The following is an 8,149-nucleotide window of genomic DNA, read 5'->3' as shown; positions in this document are numbered from 1 at the left end:
GATGGCGAGGATTTCCCACACCCTGTGAATGCTGACATAGTCAAAAAATACTTCTCTTAAAAAGAAAAAAAACAGCTCGCTAAGTTGAAAACCTGAAAGGGCAACTTAGGCAAAAATGAGCGTCTCGGTGGATTGAAAACCCGAAAGGGCGGTCCAGGCAAAAATTAGAGACTAAACAAATACTATCCCGGTAGGCTGAAAACCTGAAAGGGCGGCCTAGGCAAAAGTTAGGGAATGAAGCATACAACTGTGTTCCGTTCAGCTGCCTACTCACCATCAAGATTCAACACCTCAAAGACACCGATCAGTCCAATCACTTTCTTCCAACAAGTGAGGGATGAGATGCTCGAAGACAGATTGGCAATAGCAGAGTTGAAACTTGACTGGATCGTTTTCACATAGCTATTTATCTTATAAATATTTTCCAAAACTTTCTGACAGTTTCCTACTTCTAGGATTGTTGTCTCCCTGTGCTAACCAGCCTATCATGGCTCTTTTTCAAAAATCAATGCAGCTTAGGCTCAAAAATCACTATTTTCACTTTTTCTGTTTTAAATACGTAAGCGTCCCAATGATAATTTTGAATGAACATGTGCATTTGAATATGATTGATGTTTACCAGGAAAAACAGGAATAGCATTCAGGAAATGTCCCAATTATCTGGACATCATCCCATCAGAAGAAAATCCCCAAGAGAAACGCATTTCTCAGCAAATTCCTCAAAAAGATTTTCTCTTCAAAAGAAGTCTTATTCCCCAGCAGGGTTGTTCCAGATTACTATCTTCAGAAGGTGTGATCCCCGCACCCGGACTTGGTCAGATAGTGCATCGGAGGATTATGCATCTTCCTCATTCCCATTTGAAAGGGCATCAGAACTTCCAGCTACCTTTCATTCCCAAGAGATATTCAAAGATCCTTCAACAGAATACCAGGGTTCTCAAAGAATTTCCCCAGCCAAGGGTACTCAAACAAGACAAAAGATCATCAACGATCACAATATAGTCATATCCAGATGACTGGCGGAAATTTATTTTCCCAAATAGAAGCTCGACATCTCATATTCATACATCACACATTCACATTCTCATATTCATACATCACACATTCACATTCACATATTCATACATCACACATTCACATTCACATATTCATACATCACACATTCATATTCACATTCATACATCATGCATCATGCGCATATTCATACGCATATTCATACACAACATAACATGCATATTTCTCCGGGAATATCTCACATTTACATGCATCATAAACATTGCATATCACTAACTTGATTTTTCAGGTAGACGAATATCTTCAACAAAGATGTTCTCAATCACATGCAGTGTTCACCTGAATTCCATGAACGGTTCTCTCAGATATAATCAAGCCAAAGATTCATTCTGATCACTTATCAACTCAAAAAACAAACATCACAGATCTAAAGGTGATACCTCAGACGGTTCCAGAACGATCTAGCATCACAGATCTAAAGCGATACCTCAGACGGTTCCAGAACGATCTAGCATCACAGATCTAAAGCGATACCTCAGACGGTTCCAAAACGATCTAACGTTGCAGATCTAAAGCGATACCTCAGACGGTTCCAAAACGATCTAACATTGCAGATCTAAAGCGATACCTCAGACGGTTCCAGAACGATCTAACATTGCAGATCTAAAAGCGATACCTCAGACGGTTCCACAATGATCAACTTTCAAAATCTAAAGCAGAAAAAAAAAAAAAACTTTGGACAAGTTCCGTAACGATTATCTTCCAAGACTTAAAGCGGTAACCTTGGACGGTTCCGAAACAGTCAACACAAAGACTTTCAAATCCTTCATCAAGATATAATCAATGGATTCATTCTGATGAACAAACCCTCAACCCATTTACCAGGTGGCATCTGAAAGCCCATCTCAGGTAATGTTCCAATCTGCCAACAACATTTCGCAGACGACATTCAAATGCAACTTCCAACATCTCTTCTGATCAAGGTAAGTGCAAATTTTCAGGGCATCTAAATATTCAATCATCTTCTACCTTCAGATTTCAGACAATCTCTTCAGGTTTAAGAAGATTGAATAGGGGCAACTGTTATACCCCAAAATTTGCCCACATATTTTTCAAGAAAACTCCAATCTGAAAATTAAGAGTCTCATATAATCATGGATTTTTATTTCAACAAATATCCTGACATATGAAATACTTAGTTTTTAGAATTTTTCTTATACAGTAATTTGGCTTGCAGTTGAATTTATTCTTACGCAAACGCCAAATACTGTTTATTACTTCACACATGCTATTTATTTATTTACAGATAAATAGTACTGACACAATTGGTACAGAGTTAAATCTTTTTGCAGGCGCAGAATCAGGAAACTCAGACTGTACTGGTAACAAGTAGATTATTATTATCTTTTGTTTCCCACTAATTTTTGTACTATATTCCATTATTTTCAAAAATCTTTTCAAATCTCTTTTTCAAAAATCAAATCCTAACTTTATTCTCTACATCTCTCTTTTTCCCAACACTATCTCCACTTTCTTTCAAATCTTACTTCCACTCAAATTTTCCTTTTGTACGGAATCACATCATTCCCCAACGTCTCTATCCTTCTTTCCATTCTATAAATACCTCTCATTTTCTTCCATAAAATCTCACATCAAATTCCAACTCATCTTTCAAATTCCTACCTCATATCTATTTTCTCTTCTTCCCTGACAAGAATGGCAAAGTGGATAGAGACACTGTTTCTTACAGTCATCACCATTGCTACGGTGATCATGACTTTCTTCTGCCTGCATAGTCCTGAAGAGTGTGGACCTGCAATGGTTGCACTCCCAATCATCTACATGTTATTGTTCATAGCATGGGTCATTAATCGTCATTCTTAAAATTTGCCGTATTTCTTATTTCTTAAATGTACCGTTTATTCGTCGTACTGTTCAATATAGTATGTAATATTTGTACTGTCAGTATTAAATGTTATACTATTTGTCATAATATTGCTTAATTACTAAGATAATATTTTGTGCGTTTTCTGCCAGTCAAATATTCCTATTTCTGTGCATTAAATGATTTCCAGGGTTATTATCGGTAATTTTGCCCGCATACCGTAAATATTAGTTATTTATTATGTCTATGTTTTTTAACAAGTCATGTAAATAAACTTTCATTTTTCACATAAAACAAAAACAAAAACAACAAAAAAGAAAATTAACTTTGACTGTTGATTTTTCACTCTAACTGCTACATCAATACCTGGACAGTCAGTTGACAGCCAAACTGCTGGCAGTACAATTCTCAGTGTTTTGTACCATCAATCAAATCAATCTTTCACAATTCAAAATTCCAAGATTTTTTTTCTAGAAGTCTTCTGAATATCACGCGATTAGCAGAGACTCAACACTGCACAAAAATCAGGTACGCTTAACTGTCTCCTACACAAACAGTCCCTAATCAGGGTTTTTCTTGTTTTTACAGGAGCAACAAGTTTTTGAGAGCTCAAATGGATTTCATACACATCCATATATCTCAAAGTACCATCATACAAATTTTCAAACTTCAATTCACTCAGACGCACCGTCAGCAGCTCAAACAGTCAACAGACGACCCGTTTGACCAAAAAAGTCAACAGACAGTCAAAAATGAAATTTTTTGTCAAAGTCCATATTTTGTCAAAGGATTCATCATTTGATCATTGGATGATCATAATTCATCAAGGAAAGATCAAAAATCAACAAAACCCTAAGATTCAAAATTAGGGTTTTTGCCTGAAAAGTCAACTCAACTTTGACTGATCATAACTCTCTCATCCTTCATCCAAAAAATTCAAACCAAAGCTTTTTTTGAAGGAAATTCAATTATCTTTCAAATGCCATTGATCCCATGGTCATTGGATTCACCATTTGAAAAATATGATCAAAGACATTACAGGTCATTTTCAAAGTCAACAAAAAGACACTTTTTTCAAAAGGACACACAAGGAGCTTCAAAAATCATTTTGACATGAGACCAAAGGCATTGGTTAGAGGACTCTTTGAGGTTTCCAAAAAGTGCAAGATCTCCTTCATATGACAAAAATTGAAGGATTTACACCTTGTTGAAGTTGGCTAAATTTTGGGAAAATACATGAAATCAACATTGCTCAAAAATGTATTTTTTCCAAATGGGGCCAAGTTTTCAGCATTCAAACATCATTTCCATGATGTTATGGGCCTCCCACGACCAAGACTAAGCCCACACCTTTTTTATCCATTTTTGGCATGATTTTATCTTACTTTAAGATTAAAATTAAAAGGAAAATGCATGGATAATGGTTAGCTTACAAATCAAGCATGACTCACCTCAAAGAATCTTCATCTTTCTGCAGAGAATTGAAGGGCAAGGCAGGTGCATTGAAGGCAAGATGACTTGGTCAAGAATTCAAGGTTTTTAATATTAAAAAACCAAAGTTTCAACAAAGGCAACTAAAGACACTTCTTGGCTTAGTTTGTAAGCACTCAATGCTTATAAATAAGCTATCATAGTTCAGTAACAAAAGAGAGGCGAGTTCAGAAGCATTCATAAGCTCATAACACTTGTAATCACTTAAAAAAAATTCAAAGAAAACTCAAATTCGAATTTGTAATTTCAGTCCATTTCAATACAAACTAAGCATTCATACACCTTCCTTGAACATCACTGAAACTATCTCAATCAATTACAAGCCTTGAAGCTCACTGAATCGAGCTACACAGGTCCAAATTTGTTCAAACTAAAATCAATTCGTATCTGGTTATTCACACATGTTTAACAAGATGTAGACATACTATTAAGTTTGGTTTGAGGTGTAGATCATTTCTGGAAACTTAATTGAAGTTTGGACACGTATAAACGAAACTGCCATTTTAGGGTTCATAGCTTCAAAATTAGGGCTTTTCAAATTAGGCTAAATTAGAGGTTCTAAATAGCACCATTAGATTCGTATGGACAAAACGAGTTGAATGGTACCATCGCGCCAAATTTATGTGTACGTTTGACCCTATTCGCTATTTTGCAGGTTTAGTAAGTAACCAATTACAGCGCTTTTGGTAAGAAAGCGCTATTAAAAGTCTTGTCTGAAGGTTGAAGACGAAGACGTGTCACCCCCCTATTGGTTCTGACGCGCGCGTTTTTTTGAATATAACCCTTGGTTTCAGTGTTTTGCAGGCGTGTCATAAGTGATGTTCCCTCACCATCTGGACCATCTGATCTCATTTATGACTCATCCAACGCTCCAGATCACGCGTGCACATCATACTCCCTCATAAATTTCCACACAGGATCAGTATCCTTTTATTTTCTATTTTATTTTCTATTCTATTTTAATTTCTTTGTTAAATTAATTAAAAATAGTTTTAAAAATCCAAAAAATACACAAAAAATATTTTTAGACTTCTAAAATAATATATTATTTTCTGAAATAAAAATATTTTATTTTTCTTCAAAATTTCAATATTTGCATAATTAATTAGTATATATTTATATATTTGCTTTTTTAATTATTCTAACCAATCAAAAATCATAAAAAAAATTGTTCCTTATGTTAAATATTGTTTATATATTATAAACTAATTTTGTACATATTTTGAATAATTTTATCTTTAAGTTTTAATTATTTGTATAATTATTTACATAATTATGTTTTAATTAACTTAAATCAATTCCAAAAAATTCCAAAAAAATTAGTTTTGTTTTAAAATTAATTAACAAATATTTTGTACATATTTTAAACTTAATTTCTAGGTTTAAATCTATTTTCATCTTTTTCTTCATTTTAATTTAATTAATCATGCATTAATTATAATTAAAACCAATCATAAAAAAATCAAAAAACATGCCTTTTATTTTTTCTTGCAATTTAAAATTCCTAGATAAATGTATAGGATGTCAAATTCATGTAAATAGGCTAGTTTCCATTTCCCGCACAATCGATGTAATAGCGTAGATTTACTTTCCGCACTTTACATTTCCGCATTTTAATTTCCCGCACATATAAACTGCGTGTATGTCAAAGATAAAATTGAACCGTTAGATCACTAACTTCAAAGATAAAATATCTGAATACAAACACAATCACACTTGCACCTCTTAAGGTAATCCCTTCTCATTCTTTCCAAAATCAAAGTCAAAATTCTACTGTTTTGAGTACAAAATCGAACCTTGCGTATATATCCGGTGAAAGGATAGATTTTTAAAGGAAACAAGGATAAAGACCTTACAACTCAGGGTAGACCTCCTAGTTTGCTTGCTCAAATCAAAACAAACAAAATTCTCATACACTGTTGTTTTTCAAAACAAAACTTTCAAAAAAGACAATACTTTGTATACATCCAAACACGGATTATTACAAAGTTAACGTTCTTTTCAAAACATCTTTCGAAAGATAAACAAGCATTTTGTATACATCCACACACGGATCATTACAAAATTCAATTTACAAAAGTATTTGAAACCACATATGAGCAATTTCAGAGCAATTGAAAAGTGATCGAAAAACAAGTGAGCTAAGCAAACTTAAGAGCCCATGGATAACCATGGATACAAAGGGTGCTAACACCTTCCCTTTGTATAACCTACCCCCTTACCCAGAATTTCTTAAAGGTCTTTTTTCTGTTTCTTTTATAAACCTTTCCTTCATTGGATAAAATAAAAGGTCGGTGGCGACTCTGTGATATTTTCAAAAATGCGAAAGCATTAAGCGATAAAAAAGAGTCAGTTCACGTATCTCTACAGAACAGAGGTATGGCCCGGGATTAAAAAAATCGGAGGTCCACACTTGGAAAACAAGTTCACAAGATCGGTATCGTCTTAATACCGTAAGTCTCCTGAGTATGGAAATTGTTTTGAATACTTGTCATGACATAGCCTTGAATTATCATTATCTAATAGCTTTTGAGTAGTTTATCTTTGTAGTCGGCACCATCTCACACATGCTCTACGTAAGGAAGTCGATGAAAATAAGTGAGTGATCCAAGTTTTAAAATAAATAAATAAATAAAAAAGGAATGCACCTTCTAAGTTTGGTGACCCTCACCCGGTCACTTAACCCAACGGTTGTAGAACCTACAAACAAAAAAGATTTCAAGTCCCGTTGTTAGTTGGTTCAGAGGTTTCTGGTGCTGAACTTGGTAGGGAGGACTACGGTCCGATCCCCCGCAACTACAATTGGGGAATAAAGGGGGTAATACCACTTAGGTACCAGAACCCCATGCAAAAAGGATCAGAGTCACTAACCGGTAGCCTTACTATGAGTGTGTGGAGATAGCGGGCTTAATGTGATTGCGTCAGAATGAAAAAGAGTAAAAAGGAGGATGATTAAATTAGGTTTTGGCATAATAACATTATTCGAAGTGGTTTGTGTGTTCAGGAGGCTTATGACCGCACAATTGCGGATTTGTGTTCCTACGATATCCTTAGTGTGCAAGATTAGTACCTATTGATGCAATCTTAACCGCAGAAGAGTTTGTAGCGCAGAATGAGTAAATATTGCTGGGTGTTTCTTTTGAGTTTTAATTTTATTTTGCTCGGAGTGCAAAAGTTCAAGTGTGGGGGAATTTGATCAGTGCATTTTTATGCACGTCCTTTCATGTTTGTACTCAAGCATTTCCTTGGTTTGTTTTGATTATTTTTATGTTTTAATGTGTTTTTATATTTTATTTTAATTTTAGCTTTATTTAATTTTCGCATTTTATTTTTCAGCTTTAGCAGTCTGCACGTAAACGATCATAACTGGAGTTCCAGGAGTCCGATTGAGGCGTTCTAATAATCGCCGGAAAGCTAAGAAAGAGAGCTACGACTTTTGTTTTGGAGTCGAAGTCAGATTCGGAGCCTATATTTCCCAGATTTTCGTTTTAAGTTGCAGCCTTAGTTAGTTTTAGTTTTGGTCAATTGTGGGCCGGGTTCTGGATGTTTTTGACCCAGTTGGGTTATTATGACCCAAATTTCCTTTTGTCTTCTCTTTAGTCTAGGTCTGGCCGTACAGCTACTTTTTCACTTTACACTATTCACGAAAAAATACTCTGAGTTCTGTACGATTTCATGGAGAACTAATCCGTCTGAGTCGATCTACCGTGTTCAGGTTCTAATACTATGAGATTACTATAATTTTACAATTTAATTTAT

The sequence above is a fragment of the Vicia villosa genome, linkage group LG7 (assembly GCF_029867415.1).
Source record: "Vicia villosa cultivar HV-30 ecotype Madison, WI linkage group LG7, Vvil1.0, whole genome shotgun sequence".
NCBI classification, from domain to species: domain Eukaryota; kingdom Viridiplantae; phylum Streptophyta; class Magnoliopsida; order Fabales; family Fabaceae; genus Vicia; species Vicia villosa.
This window is presented reverse-complemented; position numbering follows the sequence as displayed.